At 41.8% G+C, this 12,274-nt stretch overlaps 1 long non-coding RNA gene and 1 pseudogene across 6 annotated transcripts in view; both read left to right on the forward strand.

Annotated features, from left to right (window-relative positions):
- Positions 1-12,274, forward strand: part of LOC118529351 (uncharacterized) — a 100,435-nt gene that overhangs the window by 41,602 nt on the left and 46,559 nt on the right. The gene's annotated exons all lie outside the window — the stretch shown is intronic.
- On the forward strand, positions 6,950-7,432 carry LOC118529348 (vacuolar ATPase assembly integral membrane protein VMA21 pseudogene; annotated as a pseudogene).

Here is a 12,274-nt window from a genome sequence, read left to right on the forward strand (position 1 = left end):
ACCTTTGGATGTTACAATTTCCTTATGAGAATAATGCTTTTAGAAACAGAGCAAAGACCATAGTGGCATTTCTTGTGAATAATAACCATTATATCACAGATTGTCTCAAATTCTCATCCTATAAACCACTTATTTCCTATAAATCAAGGAGTTTTATAATAAATGAGCTGAGTTAGTGTCCACACAGTGACTGTCCATTCAAATGTGGATTACTTGCTTAACTTGGGCAAACGGAATGAGAGATTCTAGAGTGCAGAACAGCAGCTTCATCAAGGAAGGTGCACTTGCACTTGTAGGTACAGTGCCAGGCTCCCTTCCTCCTTCTGTCTGCTGGAACAATTATCCTGTCCGTAAAAGTCGTCTTCAGCCATCATCTTATTCAGTACACTATGGATGACAGGATATGCTTCCACCATCAAAGAGGCTTTCAGCTTTTCCAAAAGTTGTGTCTTGGCTTCCTCATCATTTTATATCATAATTTGTTCAGCATTTGGTCAAGGAACTGATAGAAATGGAAGAGTTACTTACTGTAAAACACCCAGTCTCTGCTCATTTAAAACCACTGATCTTCCTGTTTCTCTGTTACTGGCAGATAATCCACCATCTTGGGTGGGGTGAGCATGAAACCACCACCTAATATCTCACTAGGGGAGGGGAGTGACCACAGGATGTCATCCTCCGTGTCAGAAGAGTGGCAAATATTTAGCAAGGAGGGTTTCACATTTGCTTATCTGAGAAGTGCTCCACGTCTGTACCATGCTGCTGAAATGAGTTAAGATCTCTTTCGTCAAGCCTCCCCCACTGACCCTATATGCTGACAAGATTTTAAGATACTATCCATGTCTTGGTATTAATCACACTCATATTTATAGTGGCTCATATTTGTTAGCTATAGTTAGTCCAGCATCGTGCCTGACGTATACTTTATCTCAGTTAATCCTCATTGCAATCTTTTGAGGTAAGCATTTTCTCCTTTCACATGAGAAAACTGGTTCAGAGAGGGTAAATGGCTTGCTTAGGTTAATTTAACAAATAAATACAAATGCCAGGATTCGGGCCCAATTGAATGTCTATATCTCTTTACTCTCTTACCCACCACCCCAAACACTCGAATCCCAATCCAGAATCGAGGGGACCACGCACAGAGCATCCTTCCTCGCCTACGTGTTCACTCCCGTCCATTGTTTGTGGCCTTTTCTATCTCCTACATAGGATTTCAATTCCTGTGAAGGAAAGAGAACTTATTCATCTTTGTGTTTCTCCCCAGAGAACAGAACATAGTCGTTCTCAATAAGTACATTTTAAGTGAGAACACACACATGCGAACCAGAATACAGTGCTATCACTAGAATTTCTCTACTCCTACTTCAGAATTACAGAAAGGCTCCCATTTTAAAATTAATAATGAGGGCGCCTGGGTGGCTCAGTTGGTTAAGCGACTGCCTTCGGCTCAGGTCATGATCCTGGAGTCTCGGGATCGAGTCCCACATCAGGCTCCCTGCTCAGCAGGGAGTCTGCTTCTCCCTCTGACCCTCCTCCCTCTCATGCTCTCTGTCTCTCATTCTCTCTCTCGCAAATAAATAAAATCTTAAAAAAAAAAATTTAAAATTAATAATGAATCAAATCATCTTATCGTGCCTATGTGATAGTAGCCATAGAGTGACTAAACAATGAAACCCCCCCTTTTTTTCTTGCAGCTCCAAATTGCACATCCTTTAGCTATCCAAAGCCAGAGAGAATAAAATCTTCCCATCCTTAGTGTGACACTCAAAAGTAGTTGAGCAGAGACACGCCATTGCTTGAATACGGATGGAAGAACTTGTAGCTCTGCACAAATACCGAAGCTTCCCAGACTCACAAAAAGCTGGTGGGAACTCATTGTGCACAACACATGGGAGTAAATCTCTCCCCTTTATACAAGGTTGGCCTCACTTGGAGCAGTTGCAGATTGAGAGACAGAGTTCTTGGCCTTAGTATTTAAGACTCTGACACCTGAAAGTCATCATTCCAGTTGGAATGGAAGCCACACGGAACAAATAGGTGTGGAGGATCAGCAAGCCAGGAAAGAAAGACTGACATGGCAATAACAACTCTCCACATTTATACAGTGTTTCCTATGTCCCAGGCGCTTCCTTACATTATTTGTTTTAATCCTTACAACAGGCTGAGGGGTAGGTACATTTAAAAGATGTAGAAATGAAGCTTGAGGAGTTATGTGACTTGCCCAAGGCCTCCTTGTTGGTAAACGTAGAGCTGAGGGAATTGAATTGAGGCCTCTCTGACTCCAAAGTCTAAGCTCTTAACCACTCATGCTAATCATTAACCACACTTGCCTAACCATTGAATCTGTTCTTGGCAATCAATACTGGAGGCTAAATTCTAGACACGTACTGCATTTTATTTATTGCTTTATTTTTATTTATGTAAAAGCTAAATGTATAGTTCTCATCCTGTAAGATGAATGCTATCCTTCTCAACTCATCTTTTAGTTGTCAGCAGAAGTCCGGGCTAAAAACCTGCTCTAGATAATATATAGGGACATCTGGACTCCGTGTCTTCAAACTGACAATTTTACTGAAGACACCGATGCCCAGAGTGGGCAGACCAGATAAGCAGCAGCCGTTACAGACTTGAGTCTGATGAAAAATACTACTTACTTCACTTATATTTGTAGGCTGTGTTATGGCTACCAGGCATGTCATATATATTCTTTTATTTGATCCTAAGGAAAATTGTGAGGTAGATAAGGTATGTAATATTATCTCTATTATACAGATGAAGAGGCACACCCAGAATCATCATCCTATTAAGTTCTAGTCTTGAGAATCCAAATCCCAAATAAATGAACTTCTAGCCCTTTTAACCCTTCAAAAATACAGATGGAACTGCGCTCAAATCTTGACTCTACCACACATCTCTCAGAGCCTGCAATTTTCTCCTCTGTCGAATAAGGGATGAGGATGTCTACCTCACAGGACTGTGAAACTAGATCAAGTAATGTAGGTAAAGCCCTTTCAATAAAGAAGTGAACAGAATAGATGTAGATCCCGTCCTCATGGATCGGGATGGTGGGAGGTGAAAAAACAAACGTTCAGTGATTACACAACTTGATGATCAAGTTACAATAATCATAAGTGTTATAAAGGAAAAGACAGAACACTCTGTAGGTGTACCATAGGATGAGCTATCCTCCCGTGTGGCTGAGGGCAGGCCTCCCTCAGCAGTGACAGCCAAACTAAGACCTGAAGGATGAGTGGCAGTTAGAGAAGTGGGGGGTGGGGGGCAGGTGTGGGTTGTAGCAGAGAGTGTTCCAGGCATGAGGAGCATCAGTGAAGCATGGATGAAGAAGCTTGGTGACCTTGCAGATCAGAGAAATGACTTCTGTGGCTGGAGTGTAAGGAGCTCCAGGAAAAACGATGTGAAAGGATGCTGGAGAAATAGGCAATCTCCAGGCCATGTGGAGCCTTGCAAGACAAGTTAAAAGTCTTGAACTTTAACCCAGGAGCAATGAGAAGTCATGGAAAGGCTTTAAGCAAGGGGCAACATTAGATGAGAGCTTTAAAAAGTCCAGTTCCAAAAAATAAAAAAATAAAAATAAATAAATAAAAAATAAATAAAAAGTCCAGTTCCAAACTAGGGAAAGCTGGCATCTTTTTAAAAGCTTTCTTTTCTTTTTTTAAGTAAACACATCTTTAGCACCCCTTACATTGCAACAGTGATATAGACTATGCGTTTGAAATATAAAATGAAAAGATTTAGACTGGGGCAAGTACCAGCCCCTCCCTCTACTACTTTCAGAATCTAGGACAAGTCACCTCAAAGATTATCTCTGCTCTTGCTACCTAACATGGTTTCTTCTCTAAGCAAAAGTTAACCTGCAGATCTTAAAAGTCTTTGAGAACCAGTGTACACACTTCTAGGGAGCTCATTTATTCATTGTTTTTGTCAAACAAATATTTATTAAGCATCAGCCACATGCCCAGCATCATATTAGGTACTGGGGGTTCAGAGGTGGATAAGATACAGACCCTATACTTTAAGAACTCACAGTTTGGGGTAGACATAGCAGAAAAAAAAAATAAGTAATCACTATGTTGTACACCTGAAAGTAATATAACATTGTGTGTCAACTATACTCCAATTTAAAAATTTTTAAATAAAATAAAAAGGGATGGAAGAAAATAGATACATACATACATACATACATAAAAAGTAATGACAATAAAGTAGGATCTACTACAAGAGAAGAAGCAGGGAGGGAGTTATTTACAGAGCTTAGAGTCAGGGAAAATTTTTAGTAGAGGTGATATGCACATAGTATGTGCTTAATACATGTTGAATGAAAAGTTTGAGCTGTCTTTTTCCCCCAACTTTATTGATATATAATTGGCATATAACATTGTGTGAGTTTAAGATATACCATGTGTTGATTTAATACACTTCTATATTGCAAATGATTACTACCATAACATTTTTTTTTAAGATTTTATCTATTTAGAGAGAGAGAGAGAGAGAGAGAAAAAACGTGAGCGGGGGAGGGGAAGGCAGAGGGAGAGGGAGAATCTCAAGCGGACTCTGCACAGAGTGCAGAGCCTAACATGGGGCTAGATCTTGCAACCCTAAGACCTGAGCCGAAATCAAGACTCTGGACACTCAACTGACTGAGCCACCCAGGCACCCCTACTACGATAACATTATTGAGCTGAGTCGTAAAGGATGAAGGGAAGCCTACCAGACAATAAGAGGAGTAGGGAATGAATAAGATCACAGATACCATAAAAGTGACCTTTTCATATATAACTTTATCAGCAGTCAGCTAGATAGGTTGGAAGGGAGAGATTGTAGGTAAGGAGACCAAGTGAAAACCTGGGGCAATAATCCAGGTGAAAGGTACAAAGGACTTATTGTTCCCTCAGGAGTAATGGTGGCTGTACTCAGTTTGCTTGACAATAAGTTTTACTTGGTAGTACAGGGTATGGCTTGTAAGTGTTAATACATCTTCCCATGAATGGATGTCTGTTCACCTTCAGGGGGGTTGAGACCATGTCATCTACTGAAATCCTTGTAACACCTTGCTCTGTATCCATATGCACCCATCAAAAGTTGGGTTGACCTTTGGATTCACTGAGTTGCGGTGGGAGTGGGGCAGCTGGAACAAGAGAAGTGGGAAAGTACTCCCCATCTGCCGGGCACCACAGGCACTCTTCCCTCCTATAAGGCAACATCTTAAACTCAGCCAAACCTCCTTCTTATTTTCACCCAAAAGCCTGTTATGTCCTTTTCCTTGTTCGGTCGCATCCATCTACCCCAGCTAGAAACCTCAAGATAATATTGGAAGCCAAGAACAAAGCTAGGGGGAAAAATCATTTTTCAGGCTTTTAAGAACTGTATTTTCCTCCAGGATCTTCAAAAGAGTTTTGCCTCTCATTCATACATAGAAAGCAGTCAGTGGGATCCTAAGATTCAACAATGCCACTTCTCTGAATCTACCCTAAAGACACACTCCCAAGTGTACATGAAGAAGTATGTATAAGTGTATTTTATATAAGAGATAAAAAGTGGAAATAGCCAGGGGCGCCTGGGTGGCTCAGTCGTTAAGCATCTGCCTTCGGCTCAGGTAATGGTCCCAGGGTCCTCGGATCAAGCATCGGGCTCCCCGCTCAGCGGGAAGCCTGCTTCTCCCTCTCCCACTCTCCCTGCTGGTGTTCCCTCTCTCGCTGCATCTCTCTCTGTCAAATAAATAAATAAAATCTTTAAAAAAAAAAAAAAGTGGAATAGCCTAAAAGTCAATTCATCCAACACATGCTAATAAACCATGTTCTGTTCGTGACACAAAATACTAGGCAACAGCCAAAATAAATGAAGTAGATCTATAAGTGTTAATGCGGCAAGCACTCCAAATTGTTTAAGTGAGAAAGGCAATTTGAAGAATGATAGGTCTTATACCATTGGTGTGAAAAATAACCACCAATGAACCAAAATCCTGAAATAGTAATTTATTTCTTACAGCTATATACATATGCACTAAATGCATAAAAAATGGTCTGGGAGAATATGTACAAAAATACATACAAATCTGGTAACAGTGGTTACCTCTGGGAAGGTGGGTTGGGAACCAGGACTGGGAATGACAGTCAAAGAAATTTAGTGTTCTCTGTATTTAAATTTTTTTTCACAAGTGTAATAGTGCATTTATGATTTAATGGAAGAATTTTTTTTAATTTTTTTTTTTTTAAGATTTTTTATTTATTTGACAGAGAGAGACACAGCAAGAGAAGGAACACAGGCAGGGGGAGTGGGAGAGGGAGAAGCAGGCTTCCCGCAGAGCAGGGAGCCCGATGCGGGGCTCGATCCTAGGACCCTGGGATCATGACCTGAGTCGAAGGCAGACGCTTAACGACTGAGCCACCCAGGCGCCCCTGAAAGAATTTTTTTAAGGTAAGAAAATCATTAAGGATGTACAGTACTATTTTTAGTAGTGAAAAGTTTGAACTACCTAATAGCGATAGAAATATTATTAAATCAATCATGGTACAATCCACATGGCAGAACTTGATAAAAATGTTCATTTTTATGTTTGCAGATGTAAAGAAGTTAGTAATTCATAGTTCCACTTAAAAGGAACTACATACTAATTATGATGTTCTGAATTATCCCATTTTTGTTAACAAATACATATAAAAAAAGTTTGAGATATTTTTTATAAAAGGTATATAGTTGTTTCTACATCAATGGGATTCTGGTTGTGTTTTGCTTCTGTATACCCTAATTTTTCCCTAAGAAATAAGTGTGTAATAAGAAAAATTGTATTTTAAAAAATGTAAACAAAATGAGGGAATTGAACTAGGAGAAAGGTAAGAGGAAAAAATGCGTAATGGTGGATGGGAATAAGAAAGTAGGGAAAAGGGTACTTCGGGCGCGGCACGCCTCTACCGGTCGCCTGTCGAGTGGACCGAGTGCGGTACCCGAGCCCAGCCCGCCCCCAGCACCTGCTGCGGGCGCGGCTACACCATGCAGCGCCTTGATAAAAGGGCGCTGAATGCGCTGCAGCCGCCCGAGTTCAGAAATGAAAGTTCACTAGCATCTACCCTGAAAACGCTCCTGTTCTTCACAGCTCTAATGATCACTGTACCTATTGGGTTATATTTCACGACTAAATCTTATGTTTTTAAAGGCGCCTTTGGGATGTCCAATAGGGACAGCTATTTTTATGCTGCTATTGTTGCGGTGGTCGCCGTCCACATGGTGTTGGCCCTCTTTGTTTATGTGGCCTGGAATGAAGGCTCACGACAGTGGCGTGAAGGCAAACAGGGTTAGATTGGACATCACCTTTTGATAGCATTAAATTGATTTTTAAAAATGGTAAATGTGTCTGGGATATTGATGATTTCAATAAAGTTGAGAACATGTTAAAATCAAAAAAAAAAAGAAAGTAGGGAAAAGATGTTTGAGGATTTTTTTTTTAAGATTTTATTTATTTATTTGACAGAGACAGAGACAGCGAGAGCAGGAACACAAGCAGCGGGAGTGGGAGAGGGAGAGCAGGCTTCCCGCGGAGGAGGGAGCCCGATGTGGGACTCGATCCCAGGACCCTGGGATCATGACCTGAGCAGAAGGCAGACGCTTAACGACTGAGCCACCCAGGCGCCCAGAGGATTTTTTTAAAGAGATTTTTTTTTTTTTTCCAGAGAGTTAAGGGGAAAAATATTTTTGTTCTCAGAGTTTTTCAGTATACTTTCCAAGCCATCAAGTTTCTAAATATAACCAAAGATGATGATTTTACAAGCAACCCAATATAAACATAGTAGATGTTTATATTTCTACATTAACAACATGACATTGGAGCTGCAAAAAGTTCTTTCGAATTGGCTATATTTTATTTTTCTAAAAAAATAAGTCCCCTTTTGAGTCCCCTTTTAAAATATAACACCACCTCCACCCCGTCCTGGCTTTAAATTTCAAGAGAAGTCAGAATTTAGGATGGAGGACAGAGGGGTGGAGGAGCAGGGGGGAGGTGGGGGGTTAAGATTTTGGGCAGGAAGGGGAAGGGGAGGACTTTTTGCAGAGCCTTACCTAAAAGTAGTACTGCATAGACTTTAATGTGTATTTGGATCATCTAGGGATCTGGTGAAAGTGCAAGTCTAGGCTGGGACTCCCGGATGATGCCCAGGCTGCTGGTCCATGGACAACTTGGAGCAACAAGGCCTTGGAGTCAGGGAATTTGCTCTTCCACCCTGGTCCGTCTGCGTTTCACTGGCCATGACTTCTTTCTTTCTAACCTAACATTTTTTTGTCAGGATACCCAATAGCAGAAGCTTTTCAGAAAGTCATTTTACCATATACAAGGTCCAGTTTAAGGCCCTATGCACGGAAGTGAGGAAAATGGGAAACAGAATAGGGAATGGGCAGGAGCCCCTGAGACACAAATGGTATTTGTTAGAAAGGGTGTGGCATTATGGAAAAAGCCCTGGACCGGTTGTCGGAAGACCTGGCTTCATTAACCAGCTGTGTGCCTTTGTGCCAGTCACTTCTCTTCAGTCTTCCGTCTCTTTTCCTGTCAAAAGACTTGGTCTACCTGGCTTCTAAAATCTTTTCGGCTCTGACACTTGAGTCTATAAAGAGAGCCTATATCAACAGGAGGGAAGAAAAGAAAGATGCGCCACCACACACATAGCTGCCAAGGATCCTGTACATGTGGTATCATAATGGAAGAATTTTTCCCTTGTCTGCCCAGATGCAGAAATGTTGGAGTGAGAGACTGGGAAACATGCCTAGTATGAAATCCTAGTACCCTGACTTCCTGGTTTTGGCAATTTAGTCTTGGGAATCTGTCCCAGGCTCTGTAAAGTAAGACAGACCATGAAAACAGGCCCTCTAAGAACTTCAGTGTGGCTCTGGCAGCCTTCAGATTCTAAGGTCCTCAATCCTTGGGGCCACCCTCATGTTTTACCTCATTCCCCTACACTGATCAGCAGCCAAATTCTGAAGCCACTTGAGCTTACAGTCTCAGCCAAATGGCCCTACTGCCTTCCTGTTTGTGAAAGCCTCCAATTCCCAGCCTGTGGCCAAATCCAATTTTTGCAGCAACTCAACCCTTCCCCCAAGATCACCCTCTGGACTTGAGTCTCCCACATGCTGCAGACTCTTTTTGGGCCTATAGCAGCCAAGCCTAAGGGAATTGGAAAGGCCAGATGGTGACACTTCTTTCTCTACATTTAAAATCGTCCTATGCTCAAAGGGAGGCTCGGCCCCTAGTTTGATAAGCACAGGGTGGGAAAGGGACCTGCTGTGGTGAGATTACCCAGACTCTGGGGCAATCTCCTACAGTTCTGCCTCACACCCCAACAGACCTGCACTCTTCACCTTTTCACTTACTCAACGGGCCTACGGCTATTCTAGCAAAGACTCCCAAGTCATCCATAAGCATGCTAGCGTCAGGCTGCTTCCTGTGGTTTAAGGGCAGGCAGCCTCCATCCATGTTCCCTGAGACCCCGTCCCCCAGCAGACATTCACTCAGGGCATGGCCTCCTGAGGCATCCATTTGGGATGCAGGGACCCTGTGGGCTGCGAGAGGAGTTATTTTTCCCTCCGGCCCCAGCCTAGGCTGTGCTGAATGATGGGGCTGGCTAGCACAAAGACTGCTTTTTATGTTGGTCCTTGGTATTTTTGGTGTCTGGAAAGAGCTTCCTTTCCTCCCATAGTTAATGAGCAGCATAGGAGCATTTCCCTTTCCTCAACAGAAAGTCTTTTCCTGCCCCTGGGGCCAGGCAGAGGGGTGGCAGGTGTGGCTAAGCGCTCCCTGAGGTTAACCTCAAACTTCAGCTTAGAGCCACACTTGATGAGAAGCAAAGTGAAAAGCAGGGTTAGCTTCCATTGGGGCAGAGTTGGCAAGTGGGCACAGGTGCCTGGCAAGCCAGGGGATTATTTTCTAGTCTCCCAATCAGGTGAGGGGACAGGAGAAGGGGGTGGGGAACCAATGTGTGTTTGACACGTTTGTGAATTGTTCCTATAACAAAGGCTTTTTAAAAAAAAAAAAAAACAGAGTGGAGCTTTATATATGTGAATGAGAGGCTCACAGAAGGACCTATTGTCAGGAGGAAAAATTGCATGAGTAATTGTGCATGACTTCAGTCTTCCCAGTAGAAATGTTAGGCGTGTTAAGGATGATTGTGGACATTCCAGTGTTTTCAGCATGGGGAAGAGAGAGGAGGAAACTCCTGAGAGGTGAGGAGGCAGGTTGTCTAGCAAGGCAGGGGAGACAGGAACCAAAAAAGCTCTTCCTCCACTTTTCTTGTTGGTTCCCATTCTTCCTCTACTTAATTAAGGTACCACCTCCTACAGGAAGCCTTCCTGCCCCTACCTCCTTCTCTCACCTCCCACTTTAGGTGTCCTTGATAGGTATCTACTGTCTTATCATTATTTACTAGACCATGATACTACTGATAGTTTATAGAGCAGTGGGCATGGACCCCAGCACCGTATTCCACCACTTTCTAAATGTATAACTCTGGCCAAATTACTTAATCTCTCTGTGTCTCAGTTTCCTCATCTATAAATGGGAGTAATACCTACCTTCTAGGGTTGTTATCAGGATTAAATGTGTTAATACATATAAGGCGCATAGAATAGTGCTTGACATATGGTATGTACTCAATAAATATTAGCAATTATTATTTTTATTTGTATCCCCAGTTGTTAACACAATTTGTAATATATCATGGGGCAGTGGTTTTTCAACCCTCGTATGTATCATCATTGCTTGAGCAGCTTTAAAAATATATGAATCTGGGCACCATTGGTCTAGGAGTGAAAACTGATCGTGGTATTTGGGGAAAGTTCCCAGGTAGTTTTATTTTGCCTCCAAAGTCATAGGTGCTCAATGAATAGATGAATAGATGAACCAAATGGGATCAGAAGGAACCAACACAGGTGACACCATCCTTAGGAATGTCAAAGCATGATTTTGTCCCCTTCAGAAAGTTTGTTATTTCCTGAGGCAGACTTCCAAAGAATGATATGACAGTGAATGTAATGGAATACATGAAAGAATATAATTCTCATCATCTCAACATACTGCTCTATTGAAGAAACAGAAAAACAATTAGCTAGAGCTAATATTAGAGATCAATAGGTATTTCCTCTTGTGCTCTCTTTTGTTTATGCAGACTTATAGCTCAGAGAATTGCCATAACAACTCCAACCAGAGCTGAACTTTGACCTTTCCTCCAGTTTTAATTCCGACTTGCCACCAAGTCCTTAATTCAGTGGATGTAAGAAAACATTTAAAGACCCCAAATAAAGCATTTCTGCCCCTGTAATGTACAGTTGCAATATGTTGTTATCATAGCATATTGTAATTAGTTGCTTTATCGAGTTGGTTTACAAAATTTAAACTGACTGCGGCTCGTAAAACAGGAAGTCAGGCATCTCACAATGGAAATAATGAACTATAGCCAGGGCTCTTACTCTCAAGGCCCGTATATATTAATGGGGGAAGTAAAGATAAACATACTGAAAACTAGAGAAAACGAATACAGCAGAGACATTTAAATAGTATGTAGCGGGATAAAGTGGTCTTGGAGTCAGATTTAGGCCTACTTCTTATTAGCCATCTGACCTCAATTAATTCAATTAACCTTCCTGAATTTCAGCTTCCTTATCAACCAAATGTGGATTCTGATGCCTATGTTACAGGATTGTTGTGAGGCTTCAGAGCAATACTATACGTAAGTGTCTGGCACTTTTTATTAAATGAAATCATCTTAATGAACAAAGAGCTGTATTCCAGTAGCACAATTTGTTGTCAGCAATTTCATTATCAAGAGGAAAAATCATGTGAAACAGGACTCAAATCAAAATGGAGAACTAAACATGAACATAGACCTGCCCTACCACCATAAATCCCTTAAAGGACAGAAAAGATAGCAGAAAAAGCAGCAGAAATTATGATAAAAATCTGGATAGAAAGCAGTTAGGATCACACCGATAGACAACTCAGGATGAGTATTAACATACTCCAAAACTTGTAAGGTAAATTTCTTTAAGGTGGGGGCAGGGAATCTCCTAGCTGAGTGGAAGCAAATAGAAAGAATACGAGGGGTTGGAAAGCACTCGTCAGGATTATTCATCTTTAAACTGCCCTGTGCACAACAGACCTCTCTCCTCTTCCCTCCACTTCAGGGAGCTATAGGTCAGGGGTAGGGGTCAGGAAGGTGGACTAAAACACAAAGCTTCACTCTAAGAAGGGAAATCCCCTGTCTGGGGAGGGTGTCTG

Source organism: Halichoerus grypus, chromosome 11 (assembly GCF_964656455.1).
Source record: "Halichoerus grypus chromosome 11, mHalGry1.hap1.1, whole genome shotgun sequence".
Classification (NCBI taxonomy): Eukaryota; Metazoa; Chordata; class Mammalia; order Carnivora; family Phocidae; genus Halichoerus; species Halichoerus grypus.